Source organism: Ambystoma mexicanum, chromosome 7q (genome assembly GCF_040938575.1).
Source record: "Ambystoma mexicanum isolate Mex_15411 chromosome 7q, UKY_AmexF1_1, whole genome shotgun sequence".
NCBI lineage: Eukaryota > Metazoa > Chordata > Amphibia > Caudata > Ambystomatidae > Ambystoma > Ambystoma mexicanum.
This window is the reverse complement of record NC_090941.1, coordinates 1167126955-1167138194: the sequence shown is the minus strand read 5'-3', so window position 1 is coordinate 1167138194 and position 11240 is coordinate 1167126955. Positions and strand designations below refer to the sequence as shown.

Sequence of the window (11240 nt, the reverse complement as noted above, 5' to 3'; positions counted from 1 at the left end):
CCTGGGCAAGCTCCAGGAGAAACTGGCCATCTCCCAGCTTAATCTCCACACTGAATCTGTTGGTTGCCTTCATGACCATCAGTCTGGCTTCAGAGCTGCCCAAAGCATGGAAACTGCTCTCCTAAACATCCGTGAAGACCTGCTCTCTAACCTTGACTCTAATACCCTTTCCGCCCTCATCTTGCTAGATCTCTCTTCTGAGTTTGACACTGACAACCATGCCATCCTGTTCAACCGTCTCCGTGATATCCTGGGTATCACTGGCCAGGCTCTGGTGTGGCTTACCTCGTTCCTCCCCGACTGACCCTCCCAGGTCCAACTTGGGTCCTTCCTCTCTGATATCTTTTTCCCTATCTGTGGTGTCCCCCTGGGATCTAACCTCTCTCCCTGGCTGTTCAACCAATACCTGGCACTCCTTGCCAACCGCATCGCTGCTCTCTGCCCCAATTTGCAGTGTTATGCGAATGATACCCAGTTCATTTTCAGGCTACGCTCGTCCTCCTCCTCTCAGGACTCCAGTAGTACCCAACTTGCCATGCACCACCACATATCTACCATTCGGGTCACAGTCTGTCGCGAGATGTGTAAACAGCAGTGTTCTGTGTAACAGTATCATAACTCCCCGGGCTCTAGTAGAGTAGGATGTGAAAAATCGGTGGTTCCTCCAACCCGGTGCGAACCTACTCACCTGGTGCCCTAACAAATGTGTTTCTTGCAGGTATATTATCCGTGCCCCTATTCTGTTGACATACGCCATCACCTTTTGCGCTTTCACCGGCATTCCAAGACCTCTGACATTCCAGCTCAGCAGTTTTATCTCTACAGGGTTCTTGTTAGCCATCTAGTTCACTTCTCTCAGTCCATGTTTTCTTACTGCAGTATACAATGGGCCTCATTACGAATCAGGCGTTAAGGGGTTAACGGCGCCGTAAACGGCGCCGACCCTTAACGCCTGATTCCGAGGTCCCTTTGCGCCATGGTGAGTTTAACACCTGCTTTTTGCAGGCGTTAAAATCCATGACGCTAAGGGACCATGGTGCTAATTACGCCACCGTAATTTACGGTGGCGTAATTAGCGCCTTCCCCACTCCCATAATGCCCTATGGGGCAAAAATGGGAATGGGGAAGGGTAAATGGGAAATGGGGATTTACCGCCCCACTCACCTTGGAATGGGGCGGTAAATCCGCCATCCACCATGGTGTAAACATAGTTTACACCATGGTGGTAAGGGTACGACCCAGGCGGTAACTTACCGCTTGGGTCGTAATGAGGCCCAATGTGCCTTATGCTCGCAACCCCCAGCTGGAACTCTCTCCCACCCCATCTATCCAACAAAACTTTGCTACCTAAGTTCAAAAAACAACTCAAAACCTGGTTGTTCAACAAGTACTAATACTCTCTTAAACACTCTTTACCCTAGACGGTAAATACCAAGCAACACTAGATCATTTCTATGTCATATGATAGACCATACGCCTGTTATACTGGTGCAACCTAAAATGTATGTAACCCATACTTGATAACTAAGATATGTACTCAGCTGTAATCTAAGATGTATATAACCTTAACTTGCTAACGAAGATATCTGTAACTACCCCGTGATTCCCAAAGGTGTGGGCGTACATCCAAATGCAATAAATAAAATAAATAAATAAAATAAATAATGTATTGCTATCTGGATGTGCATTATTTTAACTTTAACACCCAACCGTTACCCTGTCCCCCCACCCCCACCCTCATAGTTCCGCGGATTTCAACTACGTAATATCTATTGCTTCCTCCCTCATCCTCCTCCCACAGCCAATTTTCGAACTCATGCCCTCGCATGCGAGTGACCGCTTCAGTGCGGCCGGGGTCAAGGAACTGACGCTAGCTTCTTCTTTGTTACGGTGTCTGACCTAAATTACGTTACCAGCACACATGTTAAATATGCCCATCAGCAGGAAACTGGTAAACCGATTCCACTATATGAACTTTCTAGAACAGTGTCGGAGGTGCAGCTCGTAGTTGCTAGTACAAACCGATACGACACTCGAGTGATCAATGTCAGTTTAGTTCTCTCGTCGCCAGGCTTCACGAGCGTCCTTCATCTCTTCCGGGTGTCTGTTTATTCAGCAAGGGAATATTAGTTTCAAGGAAGGTGACTGCTTCTTCCGGGAATGTAAAAAAAATAGGTCTTATTCTTGTATTGCAAGCACAATCTGGCCGGATACAGAATTTCATAGGGTATCGGTCATTCACGAAAGCATTTTCTATACCCCGGTGAGTGTTCGCCTTTCTTGTTGTACAGGCACCATGTGATGCAGGAATATGCAGACCACATTGGATCCCACATTCCGTTCCTGCTTGTCTGTAGCGGCTCGCAACACCAGGTCTCTCTCCCTGAAGTTCATAAGTCTAGAAATTATTGGGCTCACGTAGGCGCACGGCTTCGGGTGTGCGGTTAGGATCTGTGTGCAAGTTCAACAACAAACATTGCTGACCAGCCAGGATCTCCCAGTAGCACTTTGAATAACTCTTCAACCGCTAGTTCCATCAAGCCGATAATTGCGTCTTCCGGGAACCTTACTATGGGTATGTTATTATGGCGTGACCTTGCTCCAGGTCCTCACACTTCAGTTTGACTCTTTCCAAATCCTTGGCCATATTGGTCACTGTATTTTGCAGTGCCTTAAATGTGTCTTCAGTTGTGCTGATGCTTGTCTCTGCTTCAGGAATTCAGTATGTGGCCTTCTCTAGCTGATTCTGAATTAATGTGACATTACTGTTAATGCCATAGAGTTTGTCATTGAGCACGGCAAAGCCTTGCTGCATAGATGTGAAGAACCCCTGTAGATCCATGGGGGTTGATGTCATCGGTGGGGTGGGTAAGGCAGTGTGGCTGGTACCATCTCCACTCATGGCGTTCTTTTTGATGGTCGGTTTTGTTCCTCCTTTCTTGACTGCTGCCACTTTGGGCATTGTATTACGCTGCAAGGGTACATCCTTTCTTTAGGGGTGGCAGTGTTGCGCCGCTATGTTCTCGTGGCTGCTTTAGCTGGCTTGACTCCCACCCTTCTTTAACAATCAGCCGAGGATTGACCAGTTTTTCTTTGTTTGGGCCCAGCCTTTCCAGAGTTCCCAGGGGTGGGTTAACCCTCTGTCTTTCCGTTTTCCCTTAGTTGGAGTACCTATATACGTCCTTGTGATTCCCTGGCCAGTCTGGTAGCCTATTTAGGGCAGGTTGCGCTTGCAGTTGTCGTTTGTGTTTGCCCCAAGGATGTAACTAATGCGCTCCAGTGAGTTTTGTGGTTGTGATGAGTTTCTGCAATGCCCAGCGCTCTGTGTGCCGGGGTAATACGTAGTTCCAGCTGGCTTCCCCGTTGTCCATATTGAGTGTCCAAGTGCAAGGGAGCAGGCTGTTTCCTTTTTTATTTATGCTGGAGGATCGTGTGCTGGGTAATCTCCTTGTTAATTTTGCACGCTGTATGTTGGTTCTCGAGTGCTCTTTTCTGTTGTCTCTTTTTGCCGTAGTTACTGCGGCCTAGCAAGGGCCTTTATGACTGGGAATGTCTCAAGCCGGGTCGCAGTCCGTGCAGGTCGCTCGTGTTGTGGCTGCTCAGAGTACTGTGTTAGCCTTCACTTCACTATCTACCTGACTTTGTCTCCACGAGCACCCTACCCTGGGCACTAACTAAAAAGGACCCAGTGTTTGAATGGGAGGCGGAACAGCAGAAGACGTTTGACAAGATCAGGAGAAACATAGCAACGGCTGTCTGCATGTCATACATTGACCCCAACATGCGCAACAAGGTGACAGTTGGTGCTAGCCCCATGGGTTTTGGTGCCATACTTGCCCAACACTCAGGTAGAAAACATGCAGAGAGGAGGATCATGTCATACGCCAGTAAGAGCATGACAGAGGCAGAGCAGCGATACTCACAGGCCGCTAAAGAGGCTCTTGCAGTGGTCTGGGCATGTGAACACTTCCACCGTCCACTATCATCACAGACCATCATGCTCTTGTTACCAGATATGGGAATCCCACTGCCCACATGTTTCCCTGGATAGCAAGATGGGGGCTTCACCTAAAGGAATACAGATACAACAATGTAAATAAAGCCGACAAAGAGGAAAACCGGGCTGAAATCCTGTTCCGTCACCCGCTGCCAGGACCCCATACCCCAAACCACTGGGCTGATTGATATATTAGATGCGTCATTCATCATGCGATGCCACGGGCCATCCCCATGGCAGAGATGACCAAGTGCACCATGGAGGACGAGACCCTGGTCATTGCCACCACCTGCATTCTTAACAACAGATGGAGGTCAACGGAAGCTTCTATACAGCACAACCAAGTGCTCGATACAGAGCTGTTCAAGACCCTGGCAAGATCCAAATATGAACTCTCCCTGTCCTCGTCGTCCCTAGTCCTCAAAGGGGACCGGATCATACTACCAGGCCCTGTACACCAGAGGGCGGCTGACATTGCACACGAAAACTGCAGGGGGGTAGTGTTGAATAAACGCATCTCGCTCCAGAGGAAAGTGTGGTTCCCCGGCATGGAGAGGCTCATCGAGAGCACACTAAAGTCAGGCCAAATATGTCTTAGCCTGCAGCCTCAGTCATGTCCAGAACCCCTACGCACGACACTCCTACCGGAAGGAGTGTGGGGATAGGTGGCAATTGATTTCTATGGTCTATTGTGGACCGGAGAATATGTGCTGGTGGTCCTTGATGAACATTCCCAATATCCCGAGGTGGAGATACTCCCATCCACCGCCACCACAGCCGTGATCCCTGCGTTGGACTGAATATTCTCAGCCTATGGGGTCCCCAAGGTGACAAAGTCAGACAATGGCCCTCGGTTCATGGGAAATGATTTCAACAACTTTGCCAAGTGCACGGGATTCCACCACAGAAAGGTTACACCACTCTGGTCTCAAGCCAATGGGCCTGTGAAGTGGTTCATGGCAAACATTAAGAGAGCCATTTGGATAACGAAAATCACTCACATGCCCATTGAACAGTCTGTGTGCCAACTCCTGAGGGACTACCGGAATACACACCATGACTCCACAGGAGTCTGGCCCGCAGAAAAAATGTTTGGTCGTCTGTGCACTTCTGGATACCCCACAAAGTACCGCATCGGGAGGAGGCCGCACAAGATCAGGAAATGAGAGACAGGGATGACCAGGCGAAACGAAAAATGAAGAACTATGCATACCGGAGAAGGAAAGCACAAAAGACGGGCCTGTAGATAGGGGAAATGGGCCTCATTACAAGCCTGCCTGTCCAGAAATAAGGGTGCTGGTAGCAACGTATCGGCACCCTTCACGGATTGACAGAATATAACTCTACTTTCCAGCGCCTCTGCACCCGGCAGGTCTGACCGGCCGGGCGCAACAGCACTGGAAATCACAGTTGTCACGGAAGCACCAGCACCGTTGCAGGCGTTTCTGAGTCCCTATTCCCAAGGAGCCCTATGGTACTCCATGGGAATGGGGACTAACATTTTCCACCTGCCGAATTCCCAGGCCGCTGGGACTTGTAATGTCCTGGTGGCACCGGGAAATCAAGTAGCGGACACAGTGTTACAGGGTTAACGGCAACCCGCTAGTGTCACCAGCGGGTTACCGCCAACCTCGTAATGAGGTCCAATGTCTTGGTATGACAAACCAATCTCATAAGGACATCCACTGTTCAATCCTTGGCCACTGAGCATCGTTGATAGGAAGGGGACCATGATCAGGGCAGAGCAAAAGAGCTGGCAAGTGACCAGAAACAGCTCATTCTTCAAACAGACACAAGGCGACTCACCCCAGACAGATTCAGAATCCGCATCAGGGAAGAATCAGGATACTCGGGGGTCGAAGAGACTATCGGTCTTGAGAGTGAACAGGCTGACGAGCCACCCCATCCCCAAGACAGAAGCAGACCCTGTTGCACCATCCAAAAGCCGAGATGATGGATGGAGGAGATGGGGTATGACAATGCTATTTTGGGGGGAGGTAAGGTCAGGTGACCGTCATTGATGTAAGCGTGCGAGAGGTGCAAATAAAGCAGTTACCATTAACCACACACATACCTGCCTAACCTCTGGATTTTTCCCCGGAGACTCAGGAATTTTAGCCATTTCTCCGGGTCTGTGGGAAAGACCCTGGATTCTCAGGAATTTTGGTGGGGGGACAGCTTTCACTGATTGCTTTCTTTGTTTTGTTATGCTTGCAGGACCCCTGCCTGAGTGTGGCTTTGTCTCTGTAGCAATGACTGTAATGCTTCCAGCTCATTGGCAAAAAGAATGTAACGCGCCTTTATTTTGCTTCGACTTTCAATGCGAGCGCGCGCTTCTTTTACTTTCGTTCTTTTTGCCCAGGTTAGGGTGGACTCGGCCCCACTGAACCACAGCCATCAGGTTTGCAGGCTGGACACCTCACCACTGCACTAAATAACCTGATGAAGAACAACTAAGGGACAATGGCCCTCATTACAACTCAGGCGGTAAGGGGTTTACGGCGCCGTAAACAGCGCCGACCCTTACCGCCTGAGTACGAGGTCCCTTAGCGCCATGGCGGATTTAACACCTGCTTTTAGCAGGTGTTAAAATCCATGGCGCTAAGGGACCATGTTGTTAATTACGCCACCGTAATTTACGGTGGCGTAATTAACGCCTTCCCCACTCCCATTATGCCCTATGGGGCAAAAATGGGAATGGGGAAGGGTAAATGGATGTCGCCCCGCCGACCTCGGAATGGGGCGGTAAGTCCGCCTACCACCATGGCGTAAACATAGTTTACGCCATGGTGGTAAAGTCACGGCCCAGGCGGTAACTTACCGCCTGGGTCGTAATGAGGTCCAATGTCCAATTTCGGTACTGCAACATTCAGGGAAAACCTTTGTGTTGGTTCTTGGAGTTTTGGAGTTCACATGTGCACATTTTAACGTGTTAATTTTATGGAAGGCGAATGCAATTTGGTGGTTGTGAAAAGCCAATTTAATGAAATGTGCACATTTCAATTTGAACTGCAAACTTCTGACGTCACATCACATTGCAGCAGAGTTGACCTTTTTGACATGTGGGCGGGGCCATGAGAAAATGGGCGGAGTTTGTGTGGCCGTGGGCGGGGCATACATCTCAGTAATTTTGATTTTCAAATGTAGGCAGGTGTGGCCACACATCCTGTGTGGTTCTCCCTCATTGTTTTACGTGTGGCGACCCAAGGGGCGACCCCAAAAGACAGACAGAAGTTCCTCCTGGTATCAGGGGTGCAAGCAGAGAGCTCTAAAAAAGAACAGGCTGTTCGGGAGATGGAGAAAGCGGCTCTGGGGGTCTCTGCCCGGTTATTCCCCATTCCCACCGCTTTGGGTCCGCCTAGTTGTTCATTTGGGGTTCATTTGCTGAAAGGAGGCCCGAGTTCCCTAGCGGCCTCCCGTAGCTCCCCATTTCCGCTCACTCCCCGTTATCCCCCCATTGCGGCCCCTTTCCCGCCCCCACCTCCGCAGCCTCTGCTCCCCGGGAATGTCTGCTGCGATCCGCCGCTTCTGAGAGCTCCAGCCAATGAGATGGGCCGGATGGAAGTAGGTCCATGTCCATGTATTAATCCCTCGCATCTCTCGCATCAGGCAAAGGGGGGGTCTTTTATGCCAGGGAAGGTTTGGCTGCGTCTCACCCAGAGGGCTGTCAGAGGGGGAGTCCAGAGCAAGGGATGCAGGAAACTCTCCCCAAATCCCGACCCCCCCTGGTAGCATCAGACGTCTGGGTGCCACGGCCCTGCCACATCCCTCCCCCCCCCACCAGAAGAAAGTGAGGTGCCCCCACAGCTGTACAGAACCCTCCATGCCATTCTGCACACATGCAGCACCGTCCACGGCTTGCGGCTGCCTGGCTGCACGGCAGCACGGCTGCACGGCTGCACGGCTGCACGGCTGCACGGCTGCACGGCTGCACGGCTGGGGGTCAGCAGCCTGTTTCCTCTCTCAGAACCGAACTGAAGACAGAGCGGCCATTGCCGAGAGCAGCCCCGTCAATGCCCGCAAAGAGGAGGGGGCTGCCTTATGCTTCTCAAGCCCCTATCGGGCCTTTATCAAGCAGGTGGACGGTTTATATCACAGGTCCAGGCAGTGATAAGCATTTCTCTCCTCCAAGCACTTCAAATGTTCTTTGTGAATTCATCAAACAGACAAATAAATGAATACATTAAGCTGCTCATAAAATGTCCACTCACTGTTTTTCATTAACTTTTATTAAACAGCTGCTAAAATGTTTATTACATTCTAAAATGATATAGGACTTCATTGTGAAGTTGGCGGTGCGAGAAAAATATTGGCGAAAATACCGCAGTCATTTTGTTACCGCTGCATACCTGGGGGGGGGGGATTTACCTTCGACACATTTCTGGAGGTGCATCCGGCCACGTTACCACCAATTCTGGGTCCAGTGGTGTTTTTCTAAAGGAGGTCGTCTGAGACCAGTCTTAAGGGTGTCTGGGAATGATCCAATGATCCTTCTCAGAGGGAGGCTTTAATTATGCTGACTATTGCCTATCAATTGTTTAATGATGGAGGCCGGGATGGAAGTAGGTTTGAGAGAGGCCTGGGGGAGGGACAGGAGATAATTCAGTCCAGCTGGGCAGCGTGCGTGCTGGTTAAGATGTTTGAGGTAGATTCGATGATCTGTAGTATTTTGTGTATTTTCTGTATAAAGCAGGTGTTCATTCTCTTGCATGTTTCCCGAGTTGCTGGCATGTTGGTGTTGGATGAGGGTTTGGCACAATGCTTTACTACTTTAAAGAGGGTTATGCTGTCGCAACAGTGGTGGTGTAATAAGCAGCTTGTTAATCAGAATCCTATGGTTGGTGAGGAGAGATTTGAGGTTGGTGAGATTTACATGGTTAACGTTTTTGTTCCATTGTTTCTCTAGGGCTCTGATTGAGCATTTGTTCGAGGCGAGCTTGGGTTGTGTACCAAGGGGCGGATTGATTCACCCTAGTCAGTGCAGTTTTTAGGGGGGGCTATGAGAGTCTACCAGATTCATAGCTGAGTTGTTGAATCCTTGTTGGAGGGCAGAGGCATTGACCGGGAGGGTTTTGAATGGGCAGGCGTGTAGCCTGAACTTTGTGGGTCGTGTTCGAGTAGGTGACAGTGGGATGGCAGCGTGGTCAGACCAGTCGAGTGGGATGAGGTCTGCTCAGGTGATGAGGAGGGGAATGATCTAAAGACATAGGGCCTCATTACACGGTAGGCGGTTAGCCATGGCGCTATTAGCGCCATGGCTCATGCCGGTAAAATACCGGCACCGCCTTGGCGGAAAGGGGATTTACCGCCCCATTCCGAGGTTGGTGAGGCGGTAAATCCCCCTTCCGCCATTGCCCTTCCCCATTCCCATTTCTGCCCCATAGGGCTCTATGGGAATGGGGAAGGCGCTAATTACGGCACCGCAATTTTGCGGTGCCGTAATTAGCTCCGAGGTCCCTTAGCGGGTTGGATTTTAACGCCTGTAAAAAGCAGGCGTTAAAGCACCAACCCGCTAAGGGACCTCGTAGTAAGGCGGTAGGGATTTACCGGTACCGGTATTTTACCGTTTAATCCCTACCGCCATCCGTGTAATGAGGCCCTTTAAGTCTAGCGTTTTGCCGTGTTGGGCATGCGGGAGAGCACAGTTTGCTTAAGGTCCATGGACCCGGTAAGTGCAAAAAGTGTGCTCTGAGTGGGGTTGTCACCGTGGGATTCTGGGAAGTTAAAATCTCAGAGAAAGACATTATTAGTGTGTGATAGTTTGGCAGAGGAGAGTACGTTGGACATGTCAGCAGTGAAGGAGTCACTCCTGTGTGGTAGTCTGCAGATGAGGTGGATGTTGATGGATTCCTTGTGCGTTAAAGGGTAACGGGTCATGAGTGATATGAATGAGCTTGCTCTGGGAGAGGGCATGATGGAGCCTGGCCAATCACTGATCAGAGAAGTATTGGGGAGCAAGCCCATTGATACCTTTGTAGACATGACAGGATGTAACATTCACACTTGCCACTAGCCATTGGCTAGTGATATTTGACTCTTGGCGAGTCAGAAATAGTGTATTGTGCCTGTGTATGTATAGAATTGAGGTAACAAGTGACTTTTCTATGGCTAGTTTGTAGTTTGCAATGTGTATGTTTGCCCCCTGGACTAGGAGAAGGAACTTGAAAAGAGAGTGCGTGCATGGCGAGCCGTCCGGCATGCTGCAGGTAGGAAGAAGTGTGGGAAGATGTGGGTAGGTAGTTGAGAGTGCGGGTAGCATAGTTGAGGACTTTGCCATAGTGTGAGTGCTTTGAAATGTGCACTAAATCATTCAGCATTGACTTTATACGAAGCACATATTATCCAGCCAGTGCCAAGAGTAACTTAATAAAAGAAACAAGCCTGAAAACCAGGGAGAGCGACCAGGAAAAGAAGTTGGAAGAATACCCCTGAAGTAATGGTGGAATGGGGCCACTGGACATCATGCCAGACCTCAACCCTACACCTTTCACCTGCATGACATGCAGGAGCAGGGCTTTTCATTGCACTGATTGTGGCCTCAACATAGGACCTCTGGTACATCTTCTCTGTATAGGGTCTCTGTATGGAGAGTGGGGGAGAGGGCTCCTCTTGAGAACAGAGGGCAGCCTATGTCCTTCCTACGTTCAGTAACAATGTTTAAATTCCTAAAGGTGGCGATTATAAGAGATGTGAACGCCCCAGAGAAGCCCGCAGCCACGAAGAGCCGCTATTACGCCATCATCGCTTCTCTTTTTCACTCTCCTCTCTTTCCCTTTTCTGTTCTTTATGCCACAATTAAGATGTCTTTTTAAAACTTTATATGAAAGGTAATGGTACAACGAAAGTGCTTCTAAGACATCCAATCTAATCTTCTACCAGCCCTACATGGTCTCTAGCTTTACACTTGCTTTGTCTGTTCATTTGCTGCGCTGCCCCTGTACCTGCTTTCATGTATTTATTGTGTTCTAGCACCCATGGGTTGGTTTGTGTTGCCATGCCAACAGTTAGGGGCTGTACAAGAAAGTGCTCTTACCAAGTAAAGGCCACTTTTGTGAGAGGGCATGAGTTGTGTTGAGAGTAGTGGCACGGTGGACCTTTGGGTGATACTGATCCTAGAGCACAAAATATCTTTAGAGCTCTAGGATTCACATCTCTGATTTCAAAGGTCTCTTCCTTACACAAACATGCTTTGTGTAGGAAGAGACCTTTGAAATCAGAGTTAGTAACATGGTGCAATGTGCTG

The 11240-nt window shown here is 49.6% G+C and overlaps 1 protein-coding gene across 1 annotated transcript in view; it reads left to right on the top strand.

Moving 5' to 3' along the window:
- Nucleotides 1-7336: 7336 nt before the first annotated feature.
- Nucleotides 7337-11240, top strand: part of LOC138528243 (zinc finger protein 729-like) — a 256066-nt gene continuing 252162 nt past the window's right edge. The window contains exon 1 of the mRNA XM_069639697.1: nt 7337-7561. The gene's annotated coding sequence lies outside the window, so the exon portion shown is untranslated. The remainder of the gene's footprint in view (nt 7562-11240) is intronic.